Genomic DNA, 14,414 nt, shown 5'->3' with positions numbered 1-14,414 from the left:
TCACAGTGAACCTTGAAGATGTAGTAAGCCATGGTGATAAACTGAAGAGTAACAAATCCCCTGAACCAGATTGTATACATCCCAGGGTTCTAAAAGAACTAAAAAATGACATTTCAGACCTATTTCAAGTAATTTGTAACCTAGCATTTTAATCATCAATTGTATCTGAAGACTGGAAAGTGGCCAATGTAACCACGATATATAAAAAGGGCTTCAGATGTGATCCAGGAAACTATAGACCGGTGAGCCTGACTTCGTTGCCGGTAAAAATCATAGAAACTATTATAAAGAATAAAATCACAGAACATATAGGAATACATGATTTAATGTGACACAGCTAGCGCATGGGTTTACCAAAGATAAGTCTTGCCTCACAAATCTATATTTTTTGAAGGGGTGAATTTATTTATTTATTTATTTAACACTTTTCTATACCGACCTTCATGGTATTAACCATATCAGATCGGTTTACATAGAACGGGTAAGAACTTTAACAATAAACAATCATTTAACAGAAGGAGCAAAGTTACAATCAACAAGGTGGATAAACTTGGAAGCAAAGGTAGCTGGAAAAAAAGAGTAGGAGGCGGCATATAAGCATGCAGATAAAATTTAACCAGTAGAAAGGGCATATTTATTTATTTCAAAATCTTTTCTATACTGTCGTTTAGTTATGTACCATCACAACGGTTTACATATAGGCACATAAATTCAGTAGGTGAATGTGTACAATGGTACATTCTAACAAGTCCCAAAGGGTTCGGTTACATCATGTCTAATTTAAAACTTGTTTGAAGGGTGAGTTAGATTTGACCCTATATACATGTAAGTTACTTCTTTACAGGTATAATTATCATGTTTTGCGTAATACTATTTGAATTTTCAGAAGGTGTTTGACAAAGTCCCTCATGAGAGGCTTCTAGTAAAGCTTAAAAAGTCATGGATAGGAGGAGCTGTTCTTTTGTGGATTGCAAACTGGTTAGAACACAGGAAACAGAGTAGGATTAAATGGTCCTTTTTCACAGTGGAAAAAGATAAACAGTGGAGTACCTCAGGGATCTTTACTTGAACTGGTACATTTTAATATATGTATAAATGATCTGGAAAGAAGTAAGATGAGTAAGGTGTTCAGATTTGCAGATGACACAAAATTATTCAGAGTAGTTTAATCACAAGTGGACAGTGCTAAATTGCAGGAAGACCTTGCAAGACTGGAAGATTTGGTGTCCATATGGAAGATGAAATATAATGTAGACAAGTGCAAGGTGATGCATATAGGGAAAAATAACCAATGCTGTAGCTACACGATTTTAGGTTCCATTTTAGGAGTTACCACCCAGGAAAAAGATCTAGGTGTCATAGTTGCTATTACATTGAAATCATCGGCTCAGTGTGCTTTGGTGATCGAAAAAGCAAATACAGTGATAGGAATTAGTAGGGAAGGAATACAAATATTTATTTATTATTTGTATACAGTCATTCTATTTACAATCATGGCAGTTCACAACAAACATTTCAGTAATAGTAAAAAGAAGTGATTATAGGTTATGTACTTCAAAAAGCTAAAAGTGGGAGCACTACGAGGAGAGGATCACAAGCTAAGGCACTAGTGGTATATCTTCTGTATACATGCATACACCACATTTTTCCATATAATTTCACCATGCTCTGGCCAATACTGCCTTTAGGTTTTCTCATTTCTCTAGATTGTCCTAAGGACCTTCCAGCTCCCTTGTACTATCCTGTTCCAGGATTAGATGAACATGTTCTTGACAGGTGCTCTTGGGTGAGCTTCAGGCCTATCTCATCTCCCTGTTTGGGAGTTTTTGGCTACAGGTATATTTTAGGGATTGCCCTTCATCCCCTGAAACCCTTGATGCTGTCCTGCATGGTCAGCTAGATCTGATGCTTTGGCACACAATGTCTGTCCCAGACCCTGCCGTGGTTCACTGCTTGTTTTTCCAAGCATTGCTTGGGTTTCTTCTGCCCATTATGCCTACAGCCAAACATGGACACTCTTCTGCAGAGACATTTGGTCCTTCGGATATCAACAGACCGCAGTGTCTCTCTGGTCTATGGTTTCCCTGAATCGTATGTGGAACTCTTTTTAAAGATCAGCATTACATAGACCACCATCCAATCTTCAGATATATGAGTTTAATTATAGATTACAGATTATTAGTAATAGAGTTGCAATATGATTTATGAGTTCTCTCAGAACTCTGGGGTATATACCATATTAGACACGTGCATCTAATTGATCACAAGCCCCAACCCATCCAAACAATCGATCGTTTGTCGAAGATGCTCGATTAGTTTGTCCAGAGTCGAGGCTACTAGAAGCCAATCGTCGAGATACAGAAAGATTGTCATACCCCATTGTCATAGGTGAGCCACCACCACCACCATACATTTGGTGAAAACTCTGGGTGCTGCCGATAGGCCAAATGGGAGTACTTTGTATTGATAATGCTGATGCTTGTATCAGAAGCACAGGTAGCGCCACGAGGATGGATGGATTGGAATGTGGGTTTAGGCATCCTTCAGGTCTATTGAGCACATCCAGTCTTTGGGTTGTAGGAGAGGTAGAATTGATTTGAGGGACACCATTTTGAATTTCTCCCGGACCAGAAATTTGTTCAAGTCACAGAGATCCAGAATAGGACGAAGACCACCGGATTTCTTGGGAATGAGGAAATATGGTGAATAGAAGCCTGTGTCCCGGGCTTTCGGTGGAACAAGTCAGATTGCCTGTTGTTGCTGGAGTGATGAGACTTCCTCTCCTAGTTGGGGATGTGACATCTTCGTTGATTGAACAGCGAGGTGGGGAAGGAAGGGTTTGGTTGTGAACTGAAGCTGATAGCCCTGTTTTACAATGTCGAGAACCCAGCAATCGGATTTTATAGCTTCCCAAACTGGGAGATGAGATGTGATCCTTCCCGGGGGCGTCTGCTGTGGTGGTGGCGGCTGTATCTTTAAAAAGACTGTACTGACTTTGTGGAGACTGCAGGCTGTTGGCCTTGCTGTCGTTGTGTTCTTGGCTTTCCCTTCCTAGACTGTGGTTAGTGGTGGTGTTGTTGAGGCCATTGGTATGGTCGATATAACGAGGGTCTATACGGTTGATAAGACCTATAGGACGGCGTGAAAACTGTTGCCGATGAGAAGCTCTGAAGTATCGCCGAGAGGACGAATAGCTGGACGGAGTAGTTAAAGATTGTACTGCTATAGCCTGATCTTTTAGTTTTGTAACCGTATCCTAGAAGCGGTCTCCGAGCAAATTGTCCCCCGTGCATGGTAAATTAGCCAGTTTGTTTATTTATTTATTTTATTTCTTTAAAAAGTTTTCTATACCGTCGTTAAGTTTAATACCATCACAACGGTTTACAGAAGGACACAATAAAGAGAAATATGGGTGGTATAGATTACTAATTACTCGTGTGCCATCATAGTGCGGTAACAATTTAAAATAATAAACTAGGTGTGTAAGTTAAACTTGATTGTTAGGAACAAATTAGGCAGTTTGATTTTAACATTAATATGCTTATGTAGGTTACTAAAAACTTCTAGCTTGGTGCATCCTTATCGCTCAACTGTTTTTCTCCTTTTCTTTATCTTTATAAAATGCTTGTTTAAAAAGCCAGCTTTTCAGATTAGTTTTGAATAATTTCAGATTTGTCTGTAGTCTTATTTCGAGTGGAGTGTCATGGAGGTCTTCCCTGATAGCACTAGCTTGGAGACATGCTATCCTGCAAGCTGCAATGGATGCAGCTTGAAGCTCTATAGGAGGTTTCAAACCCCTCGTACACCGCTCTCAGCAGATGTCGGGAACACTCTTCCATATCTTGTAGAGGAGTTGGAATCAGTTCCACAGTGGAGGTGAGTATCCCTTTTGTTGCCTGAATACATTCATACATGTATTGTACCATGTAGAACTGGCGATGTTGTATGAGAGCGGCTAACATGGAGTTTTGATACATTCGTCTTGCGAATTCATCCAAACAATGGTTATCCTGCCCCGGTGGGTTAGAAGCATGCAGTTTAGATTTCTTAGAACACTGCATTGCGGACTCAATCACTATGGATGCATGTGTTAACTGCAGTAACGTGTAATGAGATGATTTTCGCATACAGAATTTTAAATCAGTTTTCCTTGAAACGGCGGGAAGCGAGTATGGAATTTCCCAAGATTTCTCAAGCACCCTGTCCAACACTTCCTGCGGAGGAAGAGAGGTTGGTTCCCCTGGGACATCAAACATTTTTAAGAGCCCTAGTGTTTCAGCTCTCGGATCAGGGAGTTCTTGGATGTCTAAGTGCAATAGAGCTCCCATCTTGTCTAGAAACTTCGGATAGGACAAGTCTTCGGGTTGTGAATATGGTTCTTGTGGTTGATCTGGCGGGTCTGATGGATACCTGGTGGAAGAACTTGGAGAAGAGTGAGGGGAATCTAAGTCTCGGGGCAATAGAGACCCATGAGCAGGGTCTCTATTGCCCCGAGACTTAGGAGTCGCTGTGGTGACTGTGAAGGCTCTACTGATGGTTCTCTGGAAACTTCTTGTGGTTCAGGAGAACTGGAGGAGGACGCATGAGGTAATTTGAATGTACATTGAAGAGACTCAAAAAATCCGGACAATGCCTCAGACAAATGGGAGAATGCTTGTTGAGTTTGTGGAGGTATTTGTGGGCGAGTAAGTTGTGATGGAGGTGCTATTGAGCCCAGTATGTCAGAGTCCGGGTGTGAAGATTTTGTTCCTGTGGGTCGGGCATGTGTTTTGTCCCTTTCCTTTTTAGGAGATGGTTGAGAGAGATTATCATCCAAGGGCCGTGATCGTGTTGAGCCCACAGAGAGAGGCTGTGTGAAGAAGAAGAGGAGGCAGAGGAAGAAGGTACATGCACCCAGTCTGCCTCAGAGGCAGAGGTAGCCCTTGATGCTCGTCCATGGTGGGAAGAACTGGATTCTGAGAGATGTGGGCTAGTCCTACATCTTGTCCTGTCGTTATGTCCATGCCTATGCTTTTTATGGTGGACATATTGGTGGTGGCTTTCACCTGAATCCACAGCATGCTTTTTTAGATGGCTGGTCCCTGCTCCTGGTGATAGTCTTCGACGTTTTCATGACGTATCCGTGTTTTGCGATGCTGGCAATAGGGATCTATGAGTGTGCGCCAGTGTAGTCTCAACTAAGGTGGAATACATCGAATGAGATTTACTGTGAGACGAATGCCTTCGTTTCTGCGCCAGGTGCGTCGGCTTCTGCAAGGTGTGTTGGTTCTTGCGCTGGGTGTCAGTGCCTGCGCCGGGCGCGTCTATTTCGGCGTCAGATGCGCTGGGTGCGCCAGCTTCGGCGCCGAGTGTGAATGCTTCAGCGCTGGGTGAGTTGTCTTCGGTGCCGGTTGAGTCGGTTCGGCTCCCGATGCTTCAGGTGCGCCGGTTCCAGCGCCTGGAGAGCTGTCTTCGACTGCCGATGCACTGGTTTCAGTACCGTATGCACTGGTGGCGGCATTGGGTGTGCCAGCTTCGACATCGGAGCTTTCAATTTCTGCTTCGAAGACGGAGTCATGGGTGTTCGCGGACCAGGTCCCTGGTCACCGCTGTGAGTCGCATGTGCTGGGTGCGATTCTCGGCTCTTTGCCGACATTTTCTGCTGGGCCTGTTGGGACCCATGAGGGTCTCCATTCTTTCTTTTACTTACAGGTCCCATCTTGTCTCCAGGCCTGGAGATCTTGGGATCCAGCGGTGAAGTCCTTTTCACTGAAGGGGCTTGATGTTTCAATGGCCCCGGAGAAGAGTGCGCTTCTGATGGAGGGGCATAGGAGCATCCAACTCTGCTCTGAAGATCTTTTATTTTGTGGGCTCGCTGCCTCTTGGCCCTCTGTGATATGCGGCCATAATGCTCACATTCGCCTTGATTATAGTCTGGTCCAAGGCAGCGGTAGCACTGATCATGTCCATCAGTAATGGACATGATCTTCCCACAGGAACAGGGTTTAAACCCTGACGGCCTGCTCTGTTTTTTGGACATTTTCTTGTCAAAAAGTAAAAAATCGCTGAGGAGAAAAAAGCTCCGCTTGCGATCCCGTGCATGGAAAAAACAGACTGAGGAGATTCTATTTTTCCTGCACGGGAACACGCGCAGACGCAGACTCCAAAAACTCTAACCTCTGCTTGGAAAGCTCCGCCTCCCGAGTCCTGAAAGACAGTTCCCTTGGCAGCGTGGCTAATTCAGCCCTGCTATCAACAGGAAAGACCAAGACGTTTCATGGTGTAAATAAACGGGTAGTTACAGATGAGCTGGTTGATATAGAGTATTTGGATTTTCAGAAGGCATTTGATAAAGTACCCCATTAGAGATTCCTCAGGAAATTACAAAGTAATGGGATAGAAGGCAGTGTTCTGTTGTGGAGGGGAGGACATTATGTAAAACTATTAAAAAGGTAGTCTATGAGGAAATTAATTAGGGAAAAAAAAAGAGTAGTTGCAAGGGTTAAAAGAGTATACATGAGGCATGGAAGTCCAGACGTTAAAAGATGTCGAAGAAAGACCAAATGACTGCCCAGCGTAGTTTAATGGTAAAGTAAAGGAGGCAGTAAAGTACTGAGAAAGCACTAAAAATATGAAAAAGGACTACAGACCAATGATTATTGTGGGGCACTGACCCAATAGCAAATTGTATCTGTATGAGTATCATGTCTGTGGAGTGTACATGTGAGGAACAGCCTAGTGGTTAGAGCAGTGGGCTTCAAACCAAGGAAGCAGTTAAAGCTAAAAGAACATCCTTCAAAAAATGGAAAGCAGACCCAAATGAAGAAGGATATGCAAGTTAGATTTAAAATATTAGTGAGCCAGACCAAGAGAAATTTTGAGAAAAAACTTGCCTGAGGACAAAAACTAATTATTAAATCTTTCTCAAGTACATTTAAAGCAAAAAGCCTGTGAGGGAATCAAATGGACAGCTAGATGACTGAGAGACAAAAGGGATGCTTAAGAAGGACAAGGAAATAGTAGAACATTTGAATTAATTATTTGCCTTAGACTTTACAGAGGAGGATATTGGAAACATTCCCACACCTGAAACTTTCTTTAATGGTGGAGATTCTGAGCAAATAAAACAAATATCTGTGACAATGCAGGATATAATAGATCAGATTGACATCTTAAAGAGTAACAAATCAACCCAATGCCTTCCATCCCAGAGTTCTAAAAGAACTAAAACATGAAATTGCTAACCTGTTACTAGTAATCTGTAATCTATTATTTAAAACAGCTATGATTCCTGAAGACTGGAAGGTGGCCAAATCATGCTGATTTTTAAAAAGAGCTCCAGGGGTGATCTGGGAAATTATAGACCAGTGAGCCCGACATTGGTGCTGGGCAAAATGGTGGAAGTTGATCTTAAAAACAAAATCACTGGCCACATATATATTGACATAGCTTAATAGAGAAGAGTCAACATGGTTTTAGCAAGTGGAAGTCTTGGCATTCTGATCTTTTAGAATGTTTTGAAGGTGTAAATAAACATGTAGATAAAGGCGAGCTGATTGATAAAGAGTATTTGGATTTTTAGAAGGCATTTGTCAAAGCCCCATGAGAGAGACTTCAGGAAATTACAAAGTCATGGGATAGGAGGTAGTGTTCTATTGTGGATTGTTAAAATGGTCAGTTTTCTAATTGGAGAAAGGTTGTTAGTGGAGTACTACAGGAATCATTACTGGGACTTGTGCTTTTTAACATACTATATTCATAGGTGATCTGGCATTGGTGGTATAGTGGTGAGCATGGCTGCCTTCCAAGCAGTTGACCTGGGTTCGATTCCCAGCCAATGAAATGCATCTGTTTAGACCTGAAAGCAACAATGAGTGAAGTGACTAAATTTGCAGATGACACATTATTCAAAGTTGTTAAAATACCAGTGGATTGCAAGGAACTGCAGAAGGACTATGTCAGACTAGGGGACTGAGCAACTGAATGGCAGAGAGAGTGTAATGCAGATAGATGCAAGGGTGGATTTGTCCTCAAGTTTTGGCATAGAAGATTGCATTCTAGAGATGAATGAATGACTGATAGTATCGATTAGAGCATTTTGGTTTCCTGGACCATGGGAGGATGATCCAAGAACTTTTGAGCACAGATGGGCTCCATCTGCTGAAGAAGGGGCATAGTATCTTCCAAAACCAACTGGCAAACCTACTGAAGAGGGCTTTAAATTAGGATAGTCTGGGATGGGTGGATAAAGTCATAAGGTCAGTAAATCTTTAATCACTTATAGAGAAATGAGGAAACAACATCCAGCATCTGGAAAACAATGTACGCTAATGCTTATAGTTTGGAAATAAAGTCCCAGATATGGAGGTAGTCATGGAAAATGGTGACTTAAATATAATGGCAGTCACAGAAACACAGTACATAGAGAATGATGACTGGGATATAGTTATAACAGACTATAATCTCTTCAAGAAGGTCAGGGGAGGAAGAAGGGGAGGGGAGTAGTAGCACTATATATAAAAGTAATAATAAATCAACAGATCTACAAGGTTTGTGAGGTAAGGAAGAGGGCCATGTGGGTTAATCTGGAAAGAGGGAATGGAATATCCACTTATATTGCTGTAATATACAGATCTTTGCAAGCAGAAGAAATGAATATAGATTTATTTTTTTATTTAACATTTTGTATTCCGCAGATCCAAGTTATTCTGTGCAGATTACAATAACAATAATTTTGACAAACACATTGAGGTGCGTCCAAGCGTTCCCAACTTGTTCCTGCCTCCTGCCTTGCCCTTGCCTTTCCTGCCCCTTGCCCTCCTTGTTCCGCTTGCTCCTGTTATCTTTTGTTCCATCTTGTCTTCCCCTGGCCTGATTTCTTGGATTCTGACCTCAGCTCTGGACTTTGACTATCCTCGTTTTCTGCCTGAACTCGACTCTTGCTTGGGACCTGACTACCCACTGCATACTGCCTGCCCCAACCTCTGGCTTGTCTTTTCATATCCACTGACTGCTGACTGCCATGACCTTTGCCTGATTTTGGACTCATGTTTATTGGATTGCCCTAGGGATCTACCTTAGACCTATCAGCCACTAGAACCCAAGGGACTCAACCTGCAGGGTAGGCGCTGGTATTGGTGAAGCTCCAGCCTGTCCTGTCACAAGGCTAGTCTGCTAGCTGTCTGTGTGGGTATAGCGGACTTGATCGCTAGGTTGCAGCAATCGTAATACATCTCCAAGGGTCCACCCTTCCTGAGGATGTTACAGCTTGCTGAGGCCATGGACCCAGCAGACCTAGCCACCCTACAAGCATGGCCCATCAGATTCAGCAGCAACAGGGAGTGCTGGATCAGGTGCCAGGGGTCCTTGAGAGATTTGCGGTTCAGATGGATGCCCTGTCTCCTGTGGCCCCGATTGCAGGTCCTGTTCATCCAGCACAGTTCCTCCACCAAGGCCTGTCCCGCAGCTTCTACCCCCATCTCACTACCATGGGGATGGGAAAGAGTGCAGGGACTTCCTCAACTAATGCTGAATGCACTCTGAGCTTCAAGCAGCTCTATTCCCCTATAACAAGGCCAAGAATAACACATATACATCTTGTCTCTGCTAGGGTGTTCTGCTCTGGCTTGGGCCTCCCCCCTCTGGGAGCGTGACGCTCCACTCTTAGTTGACCTAGACCAATTCATGAGGGAATTTTGCCTTATCTTTGACAAGCCAGGCCGAGCATTTTCTGCCACATCCAAATTCCTGAGATACTTAGCAGACCAGGACAGTGGGGAAGTATATGGTGCATTTCCGGATACTAGCTTTAGAATTCCTATGGAGGAAGGAAAATCTGACCACCCTCTACTGACAGGGCTACTGTAGAGGAATTAATCAGGCTAACAATCTGGCTGGATCTATGCTTCCAGGAATGAACTAAGGAAAGTTTCTTGTCCCGATGCCTCATTCACCTGGTACCCAGTTTTCAGCTTCCCCATAATCCCTGCCAGGGTCCCAGATCCACTAGACCAATCAGAAGAGTGTATGCAAGTAGACCAACTCTGAATTACACCAGAGGAGAAACAGTGGTGGAGATGCCTCAACCTCTGCCTGTGATGGTCACTGACACTTTGTAGCTCAATGCCCATTCAAACCGGGAAATTCCAGGACCTAGTGTTGGTGGAAGAGGCCACCCTAGGTTCAACATCTCCTCTCCTCACATCATGGTCCCAGTCCCAGTCTGCCCCTCCTTCAGAGACACTCATATCCAAGCCCAGGCCTTCTTGAATACTGGTACAGCTGGGAACTTCATTGATGAGGTGTTAATACATAGACATGCGATTCCTGTAGGGCCAATGAAGACCTCATGCATCATCTCAATGGGCTCGGGGGAACCCCTAACTGAATGGGTTACCAAAATTACTGTGCCGCTCTGGATACAAACAGGCCTGCTCTATCAGGAGCAGACCAGCCTTTACATCCTGCCCAAAGCTGTCAAAGATGTGAGTTTGGGCCTGCCTTGACTAGTACAGCATTGCCCCATATCGACTGGGGAAGCATGCAAATCTCCAAATGGAGTGATCCTTGCCATGACGATGCCTAGACAGAGTCCAGCCGGTTATGCTCCCAGTCCACCTGACTGTTCCCATGCTATCTGGGTTACCATCACAATACTCATATTTTGAAGATGTTTTCAGCAAGAAATAAGCTGAGTTCCTCCCTCCGCACCATGCCTATGACTGCCCCATCAATCACTTACCTGGGAAGATGCCTCCTAGAGGGAGGGTTTACCCTTTCTTCGCCCCAGAGACCAAGGCAATGTCACAATATATCCAAGAAAATCTGGAGAAGTTGTTCATTCATCCATCATCTTCCCCAGCTGGGGCTAGGTTTTTCATTGTCAGCAAAAAGGATGTATCAACTACCGAGGGCTCAATGCCATTACAAAGAAGAATTGCTACCCCTTGCCACTCATCACTGAGCTTTGCGGTTGTCTCAGAGGTGCTCAGATATTTAAAAGCTTGACCTCCATGGGTAATACAGTCTGATCAGGATTTGGGAAGGCGACGAGTGGAAAACCACCTTCAACACAAGAGACTGACACTAAGAATATTTAGTAATACACTTTGACTGATGTAATGCCCCTGTGGTCTTTCAGTTCATGGTAAACCAAATCTTTCAGGACCTTCTCTACTCCCAAGAGCTTGTGTACTTTGACAACATCATTGTCTTCTCCAAGACCTCGGACCAACACCGTCAACACGTAAGATAGGTTCTACAACAACTATGGCAGCACCAGCTATATGCAAAACTAGAAAAATGCACTTTTGAGTATCAGGAACTTCCATTCTTGGGAATGGACCCTGATAAGCTTAAATCCATCTTGGACTGGCCCCCATCCAGTGGGCCTTAAGGATTCTCTTATTACTACCGGCAGTTTGTCCACAGCTTCTCCTGTCTGGCCACATCATTTACAGCCCTTCCTAGAAAGGGCACCAATACCCAGAACTGGGATGAGGAAGCCTTCCAGGCATTCAATTGGCTGAAGCAGAAGTTTACACAGAATCCCTGCCTACATCATTCGGACCCTGTCAGACTATTTGTGTTGGAGGTAGATGCCTCCGCCCTTGGGGTGGGTGCAGGCCTCTTACAATATAATGACCAGGGGACCCTAGTAACCTGCTCCTTCTTTTTAAATAAATTTTCTCTGGCTGAGAGAAACTGCACAAATGGAGACCATGAGCTGCTGACTCTCAAGATTGTGCTCGAGGAATGGCAACACCTATTAGAGGGAACCAGGCATCCAGTGACTGACTACACCAACCATAAAAATTTGAAATACTTTTCACAAGCTCATTGATCCCCTTTTGCAACAGATTTGAGGTCAAGCTACATTACTGGCCGGTGGAGAAAACTGGTAGGCCAATGCCTTGTCCCACTCCTTTGACACTGTGGACTGCAAGGCATAGGGCACCAGTAAACCCTACAGCGCTGGGCACCACAAACAATCCAACTGTGCAGACACTGTGTTGATATTGAATGCTGCTATGCTATTGACAATCTTTGTCAGATGCTGTGTACTACTAAGTGACAAGTGGCATTGGGCGCTAGTGCACCCTAGCATCTCTTGGGTGGGTTGGCAGACCTTCAGCTGAGCCCCTATATACATGAATGAGTTTCTGCCCCCTCCTGATTAGACCACCCAGTTAGGATAGGTATCAGAAGGAAAGAGTTAAGGATTGGAATCTTATTTTATCTCCTCCATGAGGAGGGGAAAGGGCTCCATAAGATCCCTCTTATGACAGCTTGTGACCTGGATTCCCTGTCACTGAGGATCTTACATGAGACTGAACTATCCCAAGCTCTCTGTTCTCTTGCAGGGGTAATGCCAGATGATGGCACAGTCTTCGGTCATCCATGGGGTCGGAGCAGCACCTTACAAGGAATTCTATATGGAGCTAGGGAGCAGAAAAGAGAAGTCTGCTAGACATCTATAAATTTTGTTCCCTATGCTGTTGAACTCCTTTGTGACAAAGGTGAAGGTAATGTTGGGGTCACCAGCTACTTGCTCTAATGCTGATAGAGCACTATAGTGAAGGAGGTCCTCCTTTGATTTCTCCACCCATCAGGAGCTGTTCCTCACTTTTGTACAGAGAGTAGAGGGCTCACTGTTTATTGATCAGATCCCGATATAAGGGGGAATGAGAATTTTCATTAAAACTAGAGTATCCAAGGTACTTGGCTTACAAAACAGCATTATCCTTATTTGATACTCCTCTCAGTTGCTCTCTGAGAATTGATTTTGCAGCTTCCCAGTGTTGCCTACCACATCAAACTTATATCAAGATAAGTGAATGGTTCTGATCCCATATCTGCTGCTGACCCAGAAAAATTTGAGAACTTGATCCCTTTCTGAATGTAAGTGTATTATTTAAGGCCTGATAAGGAAAACCTTAGACTAGGGCTTCCCAAACTTTTAGCAAATGTGATCCCATTTTAGCACTTTAAAATTCATATGACCCCAGAGGACAACCAAAACAAATTAGCAAAAGTGCGGTCCCTCTCCAACAATCATGCCACTTTCACACTCATCATATTCCTGCTGATTCCCTCTCAAAATCTCAATCCTCTCTAGTTGATCCCCCCTCTCTCAACCGCTCCCGCTGATCCCATCACCTCCCAAAGTTCCTCTTACTTCCCTGGCCCAACTTCTCCCGATCTTTCTGTATCTCCACAGTTGATCCTCTTACCCAAAACCCTCCTTGTTAACACCAACTGATCTTGTCTTCCCCTCCTCTCACTGCATTCCCTGTTCCCTCCTCAATCTCAACCCCATCCCTTCTCTATCACATCCCAGCCTCTCTTCCTCCTCTCTAACCCTTCTCTTACATCTTCCCAGCTGATTCCCTTTCATCCTCCAGTTAGTCTTCTTTCATTCTCCCCCACAGCCATTCCCTCTCCAGCTGATCCAACTCTCAAATCCCTTCTGCATCTGATCCCTCCCATCAAACAACCCCATCTCCAAACATCCCTCTGGGCCAGAGAAAATGGCAACATTTTTCTTTAGGCTCCCAGCCAAGAATGGGTGACAACTGATGAGAAGAGAGAGCAGGCTGTTGATAGGAACAACGTTTTTCTCGGGTAGGTTCAGTGGTGTGTAAGAGAAGAGCCATGGCAGTATTCATGAACCCTTGCACACTCAGTCTTCCCCATCTCTTATGGCTTGTCCCAAGCCTGATGGTCATCTGCAAGTTACAGCAGCATTAGTAATGAAAGTCAGCAAGGGGTATGTGAGCCAGAACAAGCTGACACGCCCTGTAGCGGCCCCAAACCCTCTTCACACAGGGCTTCCTGTTACCATGGAAACTTATGGGAGGGCAAGACTGCTGCAGGGCCTGTGAGTGTGTGTTGGCCCACAGGACCCATACTGCCTTCCATTACTATTGCTGCTGTTGGCACCTGAAGAGTGCTACCATTTGAGGCACTTGTGACTCCAGCTGAAGGTTTTATGACCCCCATTTGGGGTCCTGACCCGCAGTTTAGAAAAGTCTGCCTTAAAATGTTTTCCCCTCAACACCTTCCTACCTTTTCAGAAAGGGGATGTTTTTACTCTCCCTTCTGGTGAGATTGCTTCTGTGTAGCTGCTTTCTATCTGAACCATCCTCAATATCCTGCTGCATTCAGGGACCCTTCTATGGGGAGAAGGAATTCACACTGCTACTTCATGCAAGCACGCAGACCAGATATTGCAATACTTGCGAGATTTTGTCACAAGATATGGCATCTTACAGTATTGGTAACGGATTCCCAATAGTAGGGATCTGCTCCCCAGAAGCAGGAAAGGACTCCCACATAAGGAGAGTGCATGTCAAATACCTGTTGTGAAAAATATGAAATTGTCATTTTGCATTCATTCCAGACAAGTCAACATCATGCTTAGGTTTCTGCTGACC

At 44.2% G+C, this 14,414-nt stretch overlaps 1 protein-coding gene and 1 non-coding gene across 22 annotated transcripts in view; both read left to right on the top strand.

Annotated features, from left to right (window-relative positions):
• The window catches only part of AFDN (afadin, adherens junction formation factor), a 1,391,435-nt gene that overhangs the window by 1,318,008 nt on the left and 59,013 nt on the right, over positions 1–14,414 (top strand). The window lies entirely within an intron of this gene.
• On the top strand, positions 7,750–7,821 carry TRNAG-UCC. The gene has a single exon. It is a non-coding gene; the product is annotated as a tRNA-Gly (tRNA).

This window comes from Rhinatrema bivittatum, chromosome 3, assembly GCF_901001135.1.
Source record: "Rhinatrema bivittatum chromosome 3, aRhiBiv1.1, whole genome shotgun sequence".
Lineage (NCBI taxonomy): Eukaryota > Metazoa > Chordata > Amphibia > Gymnophiona > Rhinatrematidae > Rhinatrema > Rhinatrema bivittatum.
The sequence above is the reverse complement of the archived record's forward strand: the minus strand, read 5'-3'. Positions and strand labels throughout refer to the sequence as shown.